Below are 17,484 nucleotides of genomic sequence, written 5' to 3' on the forward strand. Positions count from 1 at the left end.
ATAAATGGGCAAGAGACATGAATAGGCAATTTTCAGGTAAAGAAATCAAAAGTATCAATAAGCACATGAGAAAGTGTTCTAAATCTCTAATAATTAGAGAAATGCAAATCAAAACAACTCTGAGGTACCACCTCACACCTAGCAGATTGGCTAAAATGAAAGAAGGGGAGAGTAATGAATGCTGGAGGGGATGTGGCAAAATTGGGACATTGATGCATTGCTGGTGGAGTTCTGAACTGATCCAACCATTCTGGCTGGCAATTTGGAATCATGCTCAAAGGGCTATAAAAGAATGCCTGCCCTTTGATCCAGCCATACCATTGTTGGGTTTGTTCCCCAAAGAGATCATAGATAAACAGACTTGTACGAAAATATGTATAGCTGTGCTTTTTGTGGTGGCAAAGAACTGGACAAGGAGGGTATGTCCTTCAATTGGGGAATGGCTGAACAAATTTTGGCATATGCTGGTGATGGAATACTATTGCGTTCAAAGGAATAATAAATTGGAGGAATTCCATGTGAACTGGAAAGACCTCCAGTAACTGATTCAGAGGGAAAGGAGCAGAGCCAGAAGTCGTCTCTGTTTCCTGATCCAACATCGAGGTCGTAAACCCTAATTATAGATAGGGTTTTTATTTTTAAGGCCCCTTTTTACTAATAACCACCCACTAGCCATTAATTTACTTATTGGTTTAGCACCTGTTAATGTAGCTTATCCTAAAGCAAAGCACTGAAAATGCTTAGATGGCCTTTACTCAGGCCCATAAACAATAGGTTTGGTCCTGGCCTTACTATTAATTTTAATTAAACTTACACATGCAAGTCTCTGCAATCCAGTGAAAATGCCCTTAAAACTATTAAAGATTTAAGGAGCTGGCATCAGGCACACTAAAATGTAGCCAACCAAGCCTTGTTTAACCACACCCCCACGGGTAACAGCAGTGACTAATATTAAGCCATAAACGAAAGTTTGACTGTTATAATTACTTAGGGTTGGTTAATTTCGTGCCAGCCACCGCGGTCATAAGATTAACCCAAGTTAATAAACTTCCGGTGTAAAGCATGTTTACGCCACTAACTAAATAAAGTCAATAGTCAACTAAACTGTAATACGCTATAGTTGAAATAAAGATAAACAATTAAAATGACTTTAATACCGCCGACACACGACAGCTAGGACACAAACTGGGATTAGATAGCCGACTATGCCTAGCCATAAACTCAAGTAGTTAAACAACAAAACTACTCGCCAGAGAACTACTAGCAATTGCTTAAAACTCAAAGGACTTGGCGGTGCCCTGAACCCACCTAGAGGATCCTGTTATGTAATCGATAAACCCCGATAAACCCAACACTATCTTGCCAATACAGCCTATATACCGCCATCGTCAGCCCACCTTAAAAAAGTAAAACAGTAAGCAAAATTATCTTCCATAAAAACGTTAGGTCAAGGTGTAGCATATGAAAGGGAAAGAAATAGGCTACATTCTCTACCCTAGAGAACAACGAATCACATTATGAAATTAAAGTGCCTGAAGGAGGATTTAGTAGTAAATTAAGAATAGAGAGCTTAATTGAATTAGGCAATAGGGTGCGCACACACCGCCCGTCACCCTCCTCAATATACAACACCCCAATAACTAATAAAATATCAAACTAAAGAGGAGAAAAGTCGTAACACGGTAAGTGTACTGGAAAGTGCACTTGGAATACCAAAATGTAGCTTAATTAGCAAAGCATTTAGCTTACACCTAAAAGAGTTCAGTTAACCCTGACCATTTTGAGCTAATAACTAGCCCTAACACCTTTAAATACAACTATATTATAAACTTCAACTAAATCATTCTAAGATCCTAGTATAGGTGATAGAAAAGTTACTTCATAGGAGCTATAGCACTAGTACCACAAGGGAATAATGAAAGACCAATTTTAAGCATACAAAAGCAAAGATTAACCCTTGTACCTTTTGCATAATGATTCAGCTAGTCAACGGGGACAAAATGAATTAAGCCCGACCTCCCGAAATTAAGTGAGCTACTATAAAACAGTTAACATGAACCAACTCATCTATGTAGCAAAATAGTGAGAAGATTTTATAGTAGAAGTGAAAAACCTATCGAACTTAAAGATAGCTGGTTATCCAAAACATGAATTTTAGTCCAAATTTAAGTCCTATAAACCACAAACTCTATCTAAGTTCTCCTTAGACTTAAAAGCCAATCAAATGAGGGACAACTCATTTGATAAAGTAGACAAACTCTATTAGAGGGTAATGAAACTTAACTTCCCATTGTAGGCTTAAAAGCAGCCATCAATTAAGAAAGCGTTAAAGCTCAAACATACTTTATAACTTAATAACATAAAATAACCAAACCCCCTAATCTATTATTGGATGATTCTATTTAACTTTAGAAGACATAATGCTAAAATCAGTAATAAGAAATATTTCTCCTCGCACAAGCCTATGTTAGCAAACGGATACTCCACTAATAATTAACAAATATGTAAATACAATCACAAACTAGCCCATTACCCTATTCATTGTTAATCCAACACAGGAGTGGGAAACATTTTAAAAGGAAAGATTAAAAGGAATAAAAGGAACTCAGCAAAACTAACCCTGCCTGTTTACCAAAAACATCACCTCTAGCATCCATAGTATTAGAGGCACTGCCTGCCCAGTGAGTCCAACTTTAACGGCCGCGGTATCCTGAACGTGCAAAGGTAGCATAATCACTTGTCTCTTAATTAGAGACTTGTATGAATGCCATAACGAGGGTTTAACTGTCTCTTTTTCTCAATCAATGAAATTGACCTACCCGTGCAGAGGCGGGTATAATTATATAAGACGAGAAGACCCTGTGGAGCTTAAGATTAATAATTTATGAACCAATAACATACACCCAAGGGATAACAACCAAACCTAAACCATCTAAGTTATAATCTTTGGTTGGGGTGACCTCGGAGAACAAAACAACCTCCGAATGACATAACCAAGATTAATATTTCTAAGTGCCTACAAGCCAGTAATTGACCCAAACTCTTGATCAACAGAACAAGTTACCCCAGGGATAACAGCGCAATCCTATTTAAGAGCCCCTATCGACAATTAGGGTTTATGACCTTGATGTTGGATCAGGACACAGAGACTGATATACTGTGGTAAAATCGAATATAATGGACTTATGTACCAGCAGAAAGCAATGACACAAGACAACTCTGAGGGATTTATGGTAAAGAACGCTACCCATATTCAGAGGAAGGACTGCAGGAGAGGAAACATATCAGAAAAATAAATGCTTGAACGCATGGGCTGAGGAGGACATGATTGGGGATGTGGACTCTAAACTACCACACTAATACAAATATCAACAATTTGGAAATAGGTCTTGAACAAGGACACATGTTAAAACCAGTGGAAATGTGCGTTGGTTATGGATGGGGGGATGGCGGGGGGGGGTGAAGGGGAAAGTAGGAGCTTGAATCATGTAACCATGTTAAAAATGAATATTAATAAATGATTTTAAAAAATGAAAAAATTAATGAGGAGACAATATATCAAAATTCATGGGATACAGCCAAAGCAGCATTTAAGGAAATTTTATATCTCTGGACACTTCAATCAGTAAAATAAGAAAAAAAAAACACATGTATGAATTGGACATACAATAAAACAATAGAAAAATAACAAATTAAATATCCCTAATGAAAGGCTAAAGTAGAAATTCTAAAAATCAAAAGAGAAATTAATAAAATTCAAAATAAGAGAAATATTCAACAAATACAAGGAATAGAGCATTTGTTAATTTTATTTAGAGAATGGGAAGAAGAAAATCAAATTACCAGTGTCAAAATGAAAAGGATAAATTTGTTGCCAACAAAGAGGAAATTAAAGCAATCACTAGGAGCTTTTTTACTCAATTTAAAGAAAATAATTCTAACAATCTAAATTAATTGATGAATATTTACAAAAACATCAATTGCCCAGATTAGAAAAAGAGGATACAGAACTCTTAAATAATCTCATCTTAGAAAAAGAAATTAAACAAGCTATCAAAGAATTGCCCAAGAAAAAATCCCCAGAGTCAGGTGGATTCACAAATGATTACTATCAAACACTTAAACAACAGTTAATCATAACATTAAATGAACTATATGATGAAATAAGTGAAGAGGGAATCCTACCAATTTTTATTTTATGACACAAATATGGTGCTGAAACCTAAGTCACAAAGAGCAAAAATAGAGAAAGAAAATTACAAATATACTTATGAATATTGATACCAAAAATCTTTTAAAAAACATTAACATGGAGACTACAGCAATATATCATAAGAATCATTCACTATGACCACGGAGGACTTAGATGAAGAATGCAAGGCTTGTTTAATATTAGGAAAATTATCAGCATAACTGACCATATCAATAATCAAACCAAAAGACATCACATGATTAACCCAAGAGATGCAAAAAAAGCCTTTGACAATATACAATACTCAGGCCTATTAAAAACACTAGAAAACATAGGAATGAATAGACCTTTCCTTAAAACGAGAAGTAGTATTTATTTAAAACCATCAGTAACTATCATCAGCAAAGACAATAAATTAGAAACCTTCCCTTTAAGATCAGGAGTGAAGCAAGGATGACCATCACCATCACTATTACTTAATATTATACTAGAAATGTTAACTTTAACAATAAAATAAGACAACTAAATTCAAGGAATGAAAGTAATGAGGAAACCAAAATATCATTTGTTTTGTAGATAGTATGATGATATACTTAAGGAACTCTAGACTATCAACTAAAAAGTTAGTTGAAGTAATTAATAACCAGCAAAGTTGTAGGATACAAAATAAACCTACATAAATCTTTAGTGTTTCTATATCTTATAAAGTCCAGCTGCAAGAGATAGAAAGAAAAATTTCATTTATAATAACTCTACACCAATGATGAGCAAACTATTCCCCATGGACCAGATCCAGGCCTTACTTTGCCCATCACTGCCTTAGACAATTTCCTAATCACTATGCCCCCACATCCAGATGTAGTGATTAGGGAATTGCTTAAAGCAGTGATGGGAAAAGTACAGCCTGGATCTGGCCCACAGGCGATAGTTTGCCCATTACTGCTCTAGACAATATAAAATACTTGAGAATATACTTGTCAAGACAAACACAAAAATTATATGAATGCAACTACAAAACAATTTTCATGCATATAAAAGTGGAAACATATTAATTCATAGGTAGTGTGAGCTTATATAATAAAAAAGATAATTCTACCTAAATTAGCTTACTTATTCAGTGCCATACCAATCAAAGTACCAAAAATTATTTTTATAACTAGAAAAATTACTAACAAAATTCACCTGAAAGAAAGAAAGATCAAGGATATCAAGGAAACTAATAAAAAAATCATAATGAATGATGACCTAGAAATACCAGACTCAAATTGTATTATAAAGCAATAACCAACAGAAAAATCTGGTAGTGGCTAAGAAATAGATTGGTGGATCGATGGAATAGTCTAGGATTAAAGACCTTAATAGAATAGTTTTTGATAAACCCCAAAATCCCTTCTTTTGGATTAAGAACTCACTGACCAAAACTACTGGGAAAACAAAATGATATAGACACTTTCACACCCTACACTACAATATGGTTAAATCGGATATGTGATTTAGACATAAATGGTGAAAGAATAGTTTATCTCTCAGAAATATGGAGAAGAAAAAATTCATGGCCATACAAAAGATAGAGAACATTATAACGTGTAAAATAAATAGTTTTTACTATATCAAGTTATAAAGGTTTTGTACAAACGAAACCTACATAACCAGATTAGTAGGGAAACAACAAACTTGAAAAAATATTACAACAAATTTCTCTGGTAAAGGATTCATTTCTTAAATCTATAGAGAGCTAAGTCAAATATATAAGAATACAAGCCATACCCCAATTGACAAATAGTAAAAGGATATGAACAAGCCATTTTCAGCTAAAGAAATCAAAGTTATCAATAATGATATAAAAAAGTATTCCAGGGGCAGCTAGGTGGTTCTGTGGATTGAGAGCCAGGCCTAGTGACAGGAGGTCCTGGGTTCAAATCTGGCCTCAGACACTTACTAGCCGAATGACCTTGGGCAAGTCACTTAACTCCCATTGCCTAGTGCTTACCACTCTTCTGGCTTGGAACCAATATACATTATTGATTCTAAGATGGAAGGTAAGGATTTAAAAAAAATTAAAAAGAAAAAATATTTCAAAACACACTTGTTTAGAGAAATACAAATTAAAGCAACAATAAAAGAAAGTGATAAATGTTGGAGGATATGTGTCAAAATTGGGACTTAAGGCATTGTTGATGGTGATGTGACCTGATCCAACCATTCTGGAGAACAATTTGGATCTATGCTCAAAGAGCTATAAAAAGTGCATACCTTTTGATCCTGTAATAATTGGGTCTGTATCCCAAAAATACTAAAAATAATAGGAAAGATCTTTTTGTAAAAAAATATATATATATACTAGCTCTTTTTGTGGTGGCAAAGAATTGGAAATTAAAGGAATATCCTTCACTTGGGGAATGGATGAATGAATTGTGATAGGCAATATTAATGGAATACTATCGATTTTTCCCCTTTTTTATTTTTATTTTGAATATTTTCCAATAGTTACATGTTTCATGTTATTTCCCTCTCCCCCAAGCCCTCCCATCCCCTGTAGCGAATACCCAATTCCACTGGGTTTTACATGTATCATTGATCAAGACCTAATTCCATATTATTAATAGTTGGACTAGAGTTATTGTTTAGTGTCTACAACCCCAATAATATCCCCATCAGCCCATGTGTTCAAGCAGTTGTTTTTCTTCTGTGTTTCTGCTCCCACAGTTCTTCCTCTGAATATGGGTAGTTTTCTTTCTCATAATTCCCTCAGCCTTGTTCTGGATCCTTGCATTGCTGCTAGTAGAGAAGTCCATTGTGTTTGATTGTACACAGTGTATCAGTCTCTGTGTACAATGTTCTCTTGGATTTGCTCCTTTCACTCTGCATAAATTCTTGAAGGTCATTCCAATTCACACGGAATTCCTACAGTTTATTTTTCCTTTCAGCACAATAGTATTCCATCACAACAGATACCACAATTTGTTCGGCCATTCCCAATCTAAGGACATCCCCTCATTTGATCAATACTATTGTGCTATAAAAAATGATGAACAAGATGATTTCAGAAAGACCTACATGAACTGATATAGAGTTAAATAAACAGAAACAGAGGAATATTGCACGCAGTAACAACAATATTGTGGAATGATCAACTAATATAGACTTAGCTACTTCTAGCAATATAATGATCCTGGATATATGTGAAGGACTTATGACAAAGAATGTTAAACATCTACAAAGAAAGAACTGTTGTAGTTGAAAAGCAGGCCAAAGCATACAATTTTTTACTTTAATTTAATGGGGGGATTTGTGGGCTATTTTTGGTTTTATATAATTATTCTTTTACAAAAATGAACAATATGCAATTACATTTGTGTCTTGGTACCTATATAGCCCTTATCAGATTGCTTGTCATCTCTGGGAGGGGGCAGAGAAGAGAGGTAGGGAGATAATTTGGACCATACAACTTCAAAAAACTCATGCAGAAAATTATTATATGTAATTCATAAAATAAAATATCTTTATTAAACTTTTAAAAATAGAGTGATAGCTATGTAATCAGTTATGCTAAGTCAAAAACGTATTCCTATTTTATTAAAGTACTAAGACATATCCTCAGTATATTTATACTTATAATAAACTTGTGCCAGGCAACCTTTTTTCCCCTCACCACACTTTTTGATGAATATCTATTCTTATATTTGTATAGTATTTTATAATTTATGAAGTATTTTTTTAAGTCTAGTGATATGTGTGTTTGTGAGGAGGAGGGTGTCAAAAGGAAGAGCTGTTTTTGGCCCATGGAGAATATTTGTATCTACATGGTTCTGTCTAGATGTGGCTTGAAGAAAGGCAAAAAGGTATCTCTAGTGTCTCTTCTACTCAATCTTCTTTAAAGGAGGTTTTAATCATTCCAGAAAGCTGAGACTGGAGATAGGCCATTCTTCTCTCCTTGGAGAAAGTATGGTCAAGAGTAGAATTATATCCATTTGTTCGTTTAAATATTGTTAGTCTAGGGAAAGTAATGTTTGATTCCAGCTGTACTTCTGAGTGCTATATACATAGTGAGGAAGGAGTGAACCAATTTATGTATTCAGGATTTATTGGCTTGTTTCCTAAACTAACAAATGCCAGGTCCATAATGGACATATGTAGAAAAAAATAAAATAGTTGCATTTTACTTAAGTTGATAGCAAAATAGAAATTAGAAGAAGTATACATATGCTAATGTGAAATAGACAATACAAAGAGTGAATGAGCTCTCCATTTGGGAGTGAGATAACTCAGTCCAACCAAAAGAGTTTCAGATTTGACCCAAATGGAAATTGTCCAAATTTTCTAGGGTAGTCAGCTAGGGATTGGGAAATGATAGAAACTGTAAAGACCTCTACATACCATCATTTTATCAGACTTTCACTTCAGGGATCTGAAGAAATGTCGCAATGTACTATGTCTCTTGAAAATGGTAACCCCAAAAGTAGTATGAAAAAAGGATCCTCCTCTTTAACTCTCACCAATGCTTACCTTCATGCATGACCTTGAAATTCAGAACTGTACGTGTCTCTGATGCAGACTGCCATGATGTTACTGCTTTGGTGGGAAGACTTCCTCCTTTCCATTCTTTCTTCCTTTTCCTTTTTTTTTTCTCAGCAGGATTTTTTCAAAATTCTCAAAGTATTCTTTTTCACAATCATGAGAGATGCCCTTTATGGGGACAAGTAAAGAGGTATGGACTAATTTTTTTTTTTGCTAGCACTGATTCCAGGAATAGCACTGAGAGAAAAATAAAATGGACTAAATTGCTTTGTCGCATGTTACTTCTACTTAACATTTGTTACTAAAACATATCTAATAGATTTAATATTATTTCTCATGAACTCATGTGGGTTGATCCTCCTTTGTTTAGGTTAGGAGGGCACAGAACAGCCAAAGTGGTTATAAAGGAGAGATTAACCTTATTTAGCCCAGCTCTGGGAACCCAATCCCCTAGGCCACTGATAGGCAAACATTTTAAAGAGGGGGCCAAAGAAAAGAAAATGCTCATCTGTCAGTCTGTTTCTAAGGCAACTCTTTCGAAGTTTCATTGTATCATATCCTACTCATTGTATTTGTCAGATTAGAAATAATGTTGCCAGTGGGATAAAACATTTCAGGGTGTCGCATCTGGCCCGCAGGCCATAGTTTTCCCATCACTGTGCCTAGACTAATGTTAGAATTCTACATTCTGCCAATGGCAATAAACTCAAGTCATTTCATAAAAGTACTTTAAAGCAGAAATTTATTTATAAACACTAGACATTAAAAAATAGATCTGTTCTATAAACAAATGCCTAAAATTTAACTATATCTTATGCAGTACATAAATGCAAAGTAATTTAGAAAGGAGAGAGGAAAGAATGGTATTTAGGTTTAATTGAGCCAGGAAAGTAGCCTAAAATACTGTCATATAAGGAGTCATGATTAACTTCCAAGTATGCAGAATAAAATCTACTCCAAAAAATGTTTAAATTGAGGCATATTTTTTTATCCTGAGGAGTACAATATGATATTCAAGTTTAAGGGTAATAACAATTTATCTTTAATCTAAGAGGGTATGGAGAAGAACAATGGAAGAATTTTATTTAAAACAAAAGAGAAATAAATGCTAATTTGCTTTAGTGAATCCTTGAACTTAGGATATTTAATAATGAGAATCCTGAGTGGGCAATCTCTCAATCGTGTCCTTGCAAATGTGAAATGCCTTAAAATTTTCTAAGATGAAGTCCCCATATATAGCAAATCCTCTGTGCTCACTCATTATGCCCACCAGAACTAACACTGAAAGGTTAGGTTCCAAGTAGAACAGGTGCTATTACTATGTCATGTGATTGCAAATCAATAGTAAATAAACTGAGAATAAGTTATATTTCTGTGGTGACAGTAAGAAAGTTGGAATTGGTGTGGGTCTGTGACTTTATGAAAATAGAGAATTCCTAATGCAGAAGCTCTCCACTGGTGCCAGGATATTTGAGCTTTTGAGTGGAAAGGATCCTCTGAGGGTTGTTGGTTCAAACTCCTCATTTTATGAAGAAAGTGAGAAGAAAAAAAGAAGCTAAGGGTTCTGCTACTAGAAAGTAGCTGAGGCAGGATTTGAACCAACAATGCCCAAGGTCACAGAGATAGAAGAGAACATAGCTCACATTCAAACCCACATCCTATGACTAAGTCCTGTTCCTTTTTTAAGATTTGATTTTGTCCACAAGCTGAAGCTTAGCTCTGTTCCTGAGATAGATGGAATACTATCCCGTGCTTTGTACTGAGTCTAGTGTTGGCACAGCTGTCCCAGTTTCGGAGTGGGCACTCTGCAGAGCCAGCCTATTTGGCCTGCTGTGTGGATGTTCACACGTGTTCAGCTCAACTAGTGTGAGTTGGGTTCTGTGCTGTCCTACCCAGGCTGGATTTTGTTAGGCTGAGTTCCTACCACTGCTGCCTGCCCTGGGTCATGCCCAGTCACTATTCTGGCTGGATTATGCAGGGTCTTTTCCCTCCCACTGCTGCTTGTTCTGTATTACATTGGTTTCTGCTCTTATCCTGCTGAGCCTAGAAGAAGTCCAGGCTTCTCTTTCTCCTGCTACTTGTACTATAATTGTGGCTGAGCCCTGCTGAAGCTTGTTCACTGCTCTTTCCTTGTACCCAAATGGCATGAATCCTCCTTGCTATCTCTCTACATTCTGGGCCAGAGCACTGCTTCATCACTTCTTCTGTGGGTTCTGCCACTCCAGGATTTGTTTTGAGATGTTTTTTCTTCTTCTATGGTCATTTGGAGGGTGGTTGGCAGGCTCTGACTATTTCTTACTTTGCCATCTTGGTTTCATCTGCTACTGCAGCTGCCCCAGCAACTATTTTTCAACTACCGAGGCAGAGAAAGGTTAATTGAGTCTGTATAAATAGACATATTCATTCCCTATGTTCCACATATGTGACCTATATGCACACATATTATAAATATCTTGAACTTCTATTAAAAACAGCTGCTTTTTTAAAGCATATTTTTTCAAAGTTTTTCTACATGTCTCTTTCTGAATTTAATTCATTTCTCTTCTTTTCCCACCTGGCTTATCTGATCTTCACCATCTTGTCCACTAACTCATCTTCCTGTAAGATATAAACATTTCTGTGCAAGTGGGTCTTTTCCCCCTATCTTTTTTTTTTTTAGATTTTTTTTTTTAAACCCTTGTACTTCGGTGTATTGTCTCATAGGTGGAAGATTGGTAAGGGTGGGCAATGGGGGTCAAGTGACCTGCCCAGGGTCACACAGCTGAGAAGTGGCCGAGGCCGGCTTTGAACCTAGGACCTCCTGTCTCTAGGCCTGACTCTCACTCCACTGAGCTACCCAGCTGCCCCTTCCCCCTATCTTTTAATCTCTTTAGGATAAAGACCTGTTAGTGTTATTGCTTGGTCAATGGGAAGGCAATTTTATGGATCTCTGGTTATGATTCCAAATTGCTCTCCAAAAAAAACTAAATATCTGTAGGGTTTTTTGGTGTGTGTGTGTGTGTGTGTGTGTGTGTGTGTGTGTGTGTGTAGGGTGTATTAAAAGTATTTAAGAAGAAAATATCTCTAAGATTTTGGGGAAACCTTATACATATGCATACAGCACAACCAAGAAAAAACTGATAATAAATGTTCTTTTTATAATAATAATAATGATCCATGCATAGCTATCATCAATGGTTGTTTCAGATAGAGCACAAATAGTTATATGTGCCAGTTAAATTGAAGTCTTCATGCTTTTAAGTAATTCCAAAAAGCCAAGCTGGGCTTATTCTCCCACTGTAGTGTTAAGGTTTTTGACTTGTGTTATTTTGGGAAACCAAATCCTTAAGTGGTTTCTAAGCATTTTGTGTTTAAAATCAGTACATTTTGCTTAATGGAAATCACATTTTCTTTTAATATTGTTGTTTCCCCATCCAGATTTTTCCTTACTTCCATTTATTTGTATTTTAAATCAGTTACCTTCTCTTTTACTTTTTTAGGTGAAACTAACCACCTTGAATTCAAGATTTTGTTTTGTTGACTTCCCCTGCCAAATATTTCTGCCATGTGCTGTCTACAAATTCTCCTCTTGAAATCTTTATTTCTCTTTTAAATCATTAAGGAAAAACCATATTTTGATTCCACAGTCTTACAAATCCATAGGGTCTTTTGCCTCATCAGAGCTAAATTATTTTCCTTTGCTTTACAGTATTTATTCATAGATTCCATTTACTTTATTAGATCAGAAGGCTATATTTTCTTCTGCTGTTAATGAATTCCCTGTTAGTTTATCTATTATGCTCAAGGTCTTTCTCATGAAATCTTTTGTAATTCCATTCTTTTTTTTTTACCCTTTATTTTTCCTTAATGCTCACTTTTAGATCCTCTCCCAAAGGCAGCAGTTTAGCTAGGTCCTAAGACTCAAACTATCTCAGCTTCCTCTTATAATCGACAATTCATTCTTCATCAGCTTAGATTTCTTCCTCAGATAGTCAGGGGGATACAGATTTGAATCAAAATAATATTCTGCTCTTTCCCTCAGGTTTAGGAGAGTGTCATACAGCCTCCTGCATGTGACCTACAACATTGCCTCTATTTCTCTGCTTGTGACAAGTTCTATTGAAGAATAGAATGCTGTCATAGGGATTTCTTGGCCTTAGCAAATTTCTGACATATGAATCTTGGAATTTTATTGCAAGCTTATAAGTCAGTTTGTTCCACTTTGCTACTAGGAGTGTGGTAAGTGAGTGGGGCCAGGGCATCAAGTAAAGAGGCATCTTAGAAATGAAGAATATTGGTCCTATCTTCTGTGAGTTAATAATGTTATTATTTTGAGCAGACTGATTTATTTTGCATTTTTAACTTAATAATTTGTTGCTTATATTAAATATTCATTTACAAATGGGTTCTGAATTCTTTTCCTCTCTTATGTCACCCCTTTACCAAATGAAATGACAAGCAAGATGACATCATACATGTGAAGTCATGCCAAATATATTTCCATTGTATCTATGTGGAATAAAAATAAATAAAATAATAAAAAGCAAGAAACATAAATAAAGTGGGAAAAGTATGCTTTAATCTGTGCACAAAGTATATCAGTTCTCTCTCTGCGGTGGAGAGGATTTTTTATGATGGTTCCTTTGGAATTGTCTGGAATCATTGCCTTGAGTAAAGCAGCTAAGTCTTTCATAGTTGATCATCATTAAAGATTGGTATTACTGTATAAAATGGTCTCCTGGTTCTGTTCATTTCATTTTGAATCAGTTTGTAGGAGACTTCCCAGATTTTTCTTAAATCATTGCACTCATTATTTTTTAATTTATTTTCTTTTTTTCTTCCACTCATTTTTAAATTACATGTAGAAACAATTTTGATAATTGTTTTACATTTTAGAATTCAAGTTTTCTTCCTCCTTATACTCCCCACCTCCTAAAGGCAATGAATAGTCTGATATAGGTCTTATCTGTACTTTCATGTGATACATATTTCTGTATTGCTCATGTCATGATAGAAGTCACATATCATACTCAAAGTAGAGATCTCAAGAAGAAAATATAGTGGAAGATGCCATGCTCTGATCTGTGCTTAAATTCCAAAAGCTCCCTCTTTGAATATGGATAGCATTTTAATCAGGAATCCTTTGTGGTTATTTTGGAGATTTGCTTTGCTGACAATGGTTTAGTCCTTCACAGTTGATCATCACACAGAATTTCTCTTATTGTATTCATTATTATTCTGCTTCTGCTTACTTCATTTTGCATCATTTCATGTAAGTCTTTTTTTAACATGCTATTTTTTTATTTTTAAAAATGATGAAGGCTGATATTATGAGGAAAACTAATATTTTATTTAGGCCCATGTTGGTAGAATAAAATTGACCTTGTGCCCGTAAAAATTTCTAATTGCCGGCTCAGCCATTATGTTACCTACCTTCCCTCATCTTGTCTGCGTAGCAAAAGAGAGAGAAAGTCAAGCAGACTTCCCAATATTTAAAGCCCGGCTTTACCTTGAAGACGTCATCCAAACAGGAAACCCGTTGGGCCATGGGAAATGTAGTTTCAAAGTCCCCCCCAAAATGTTCACAGGAAATATGTTATATATCTATATATGTTGAGGCTTAATACTTCTAAATAAAACCCCAGAAATTCTAAATAACACATTACTCCCTGAGATCCAGTGAAAAAGACTGGTCTTTTTCAGTGGATCTTAAACCATAGTCAACTTCTAAATTACTGAAAATTAGGGATAAAAGAAAAAAGCATAAAAGCTAGCCACATTGACAAAAAAACAATTTGGGGTAGTCCCCTATTGGCATAAGAATGTACATTCAAAACAAATACATTCAACTCATTCAACTCCTCATAGTTCAATCAGCTGCACCCCAAAGTTCAAATTTGGATCTTCATAATCCAGTGAAAGCTCTTCAGGCATCTTCATGGTGCCTTCACCAAACAGGTTCATTGTTTGGATTCTGGGGAGATGGCAAAATTCTTATCCTGAAATTACTCTCAAAAGAATTTAAACTTTACATTATAGATTATAAAACATATATTTCCTTCTGAGAATTATACATTACTCCCCTGAGATCACTCCTAAGAGAGTTAAAAATTTTTTTAACATTATAGATTTTAATATAGACATTATGATTATAAAAACTTAATACACACACCCCTGAGGAAAATTCTAAATACCACATATTCATCATCCCTTATGTCACAATAAAATTCCATTATAGCCATATATTACAACTTGTTCATCCATTTCCAAACTAATGGAAAATTCCTTAGTTTCTAGTTCTTTGTCAACAAAAAAAAGTTGGAAAAATTTTGGTAAAGGTAGGTATTTTTCCTCTTTTTCTGTTCTCTTTGGGATATGGACTCAATAATAATAATATTGCTTAATCAAAGGGTTTTTATAGTTTTCTGGCCCTTTGAATTTGGTCCATATTTCTCTCCAGAATGGTTCTTCTATTTCATAATTTAACTAGTTCACAGTTCTCTATATATTTGAAAAATTTGAGAGCTTAGATTTTGGCAGCAAAACTTGCTTTTAGATCTTTTTCCAGATTTGTTCCTTTTCTTCTAAACTTGATTGCATTGGTTTTATTTGTACAAAAACTTTTTTTAAATTTAATGTAATCCAAATTATTTTATTTTTCATATAATGGTCTCTATGTCTTTTTTCATCATAAATTCTTCCCTTATCTACAAATCTGACTAATAAACTTCCATGTTTTCCTAATTTGCTTTTGATGACACCATTTATTTCTAGATCAAGAATGAATTCCTATAGACATTTGTGATGTGTTGATTGCCTAGTATATTTCACTGATCCACCATTCTATTTCTTAGCCAGTACCATATTGTTTTGATGATTATTACTTCATAGTATAATTTGAGGTCTGATACAGTCAGGCCTCCTTCCATATTTTTTCTTTTATTCTCTTGAAATTTTTAGCCTTGTGTTCTTCCAGATAAAGTTTTTTGATATTTTTCTAGTTATATGGAATAATTTTAAGTAGATTGATTAGTGTGGCACCAAATTGGTAAATTAATTTGGGATTTGATTGTCATTTTCACTCTATTATCCTGGTCTATTTATGAGGAAATATTTTTCCAGTTGTTTAGGGCTGATTTTATTTGTGTGAAAATTGTTTGTAAATGTGTTCATAGAGTTGCTGGGTTTACTTTATTAGGCATACTCCCAGGAATTTAATATTTTTTATAATTATTAAGGAAGGAATTTTCTTATATCAGGAATACAGGGACAGTTATTATTAATATAAATATGGTATCAATATAACTTGCTGTTGGAATTTGTTGCTGGTAAATAGAAATAATGATGATTTATGTTGGTTTAGTATGTATCCTGTGACTTTCATGAGGTAGCTAATTGTTTCTATTAGTTTTTTGCTTGATTATCTAAGGTCCTCTAGGTATACCATCATATCATCTACAAAGAGTGATAACTTTGTTCCTTCAATTTTTTTCTGCTCTTATTGTTATAGTGAACATTTCTAGTACAACACTAGATAACAGTGGTGATAATGGACAACTTCACTTTATCTTAATAGTATTGGGAAGGGTCTTAGTACATCCCTATTGCATATAATGCTTGCTGATGGTTTTAGATAAATATCATTCATCACTTTAAGGAAGCTTCCCTTTATTGTGATGTTTCATAATATTTTATAAGGAATGGGTGTTGTATTGTCTCAAATGGTTTTTCTGCATATATTAACATAATCATGTGATTTATCTTGGTTTTGCTATTGATATGGTCAATTATGCTGATGGTTTTCCTAGCATTTCTTGTAAAGATATTTTATTTTATGAATTGCATGCAATGATAACTTTCAACATAAATTTTCTGAAGTTATATGATCCAAATTTTCTCCTCCCCACCTTCCCTCTTATTTCCCAAAGATGGTAAGCAATTTTATCTGGATTATACATGGATTATCACACAAAACATATTTCCAAACTCTTCATTTTTCTAAGAGAATATTCATATAAAACTGAAATCCAAAAATAAAAGCCCAGATAGACTAAAGTGAAAAATAGTATGCTTTGATCTATGTTCTGTCACCAATAGTTCTTTCTCTAGAGGTGGATGACATTCGATATAGTGGCTTTCCTAATATCAAACCATCCATACATTCTTGATATAAAATCTACCTGATCATGGTGTATAATTCTTGTGACAAAATGTTTTAATCTGGACTTCTGGGCTAAAATGGCTGCTGAGTAGAATCAAGGGACTTCCTCTCCTTACCACTTACTGATATAAATCACCTCAAAAAGGCAAAAAACAAAATAAGATATGAGTGAAAGGGCTCATCTGTAGGGTACAAACTTGAAGGTAGTCAGGGTTTGGGTGTTTCCATGCTATAAGGGGATAAAATTACTCCTACCAAAGCACAAGCTAATCATCCCAACCCCACTCCACCTACAGCTCCAGAGACAGAGTCAGAACAAACGTGAAGCAATTTCTAGGTTCTCAGTGGGCTGGCTGAGGACACCAGAGACATACCCCAGAGAACAGTAAGACTGAGGACCCCAGGAGAATGATTAAAGAGGAGATTGGGCATGGGCATAGGGCAGAGAGGGGCTGCATGCAGCAGAGGCAGCAGAGACTGAAAAAAAGCCGCCTCAGGCCAAAACCTCCCTGTAGCTCAATACATAAAGAGCCTGCCCTCCTCACTCAGACTTCTGACTAGGAAGGGAAGAAAGAATGAGCACAGAAATGGTCACCAACACTCAGGAATTATAATCTGCAACTACCAAAAAATA

General features: G+C 34.8%; 1 long non-coding RNA gene across 1 annotated transcript; it reads right to left on the reverse strand.

Annotated features, from left to right (window-relative positions):
- Positions 1 to 2,192: 2,192 nt before the first annotated feature.
- Positions 2,193 to 16,656, reverse strand: LOC123239185. The gene is made up of 3 exons (XR_006505721.1): positions 16,646 to 16,656; positions 5,651 to 5,656; positions 2,193 to 2,278 (listed from the first exon to the last, which is right to left on the reverse strand). It is a non-coding gene; the product is annotated as an uncharacterized LOC123239185 (long non-coding RNA).
- Positions 16,657 to 17,484: the final 828 nt, after the last annotated feature.

Source organism: Gracilinanus agilis, chromosome 3 (assembly GCF_016433145.1).
Source record: "Gracilinanus agilis isolate LMUSP501 chromosome 3, AgileGrace, whole genome shotgun sequence".
In the NCBI taxonomy this organism is placed as follows: Eukaryota; Metazoa; Chordata; class Mammalia; order Didelphimorphia; family Didelphidae; genus Gracilinanus; species Gracilinanus agilis.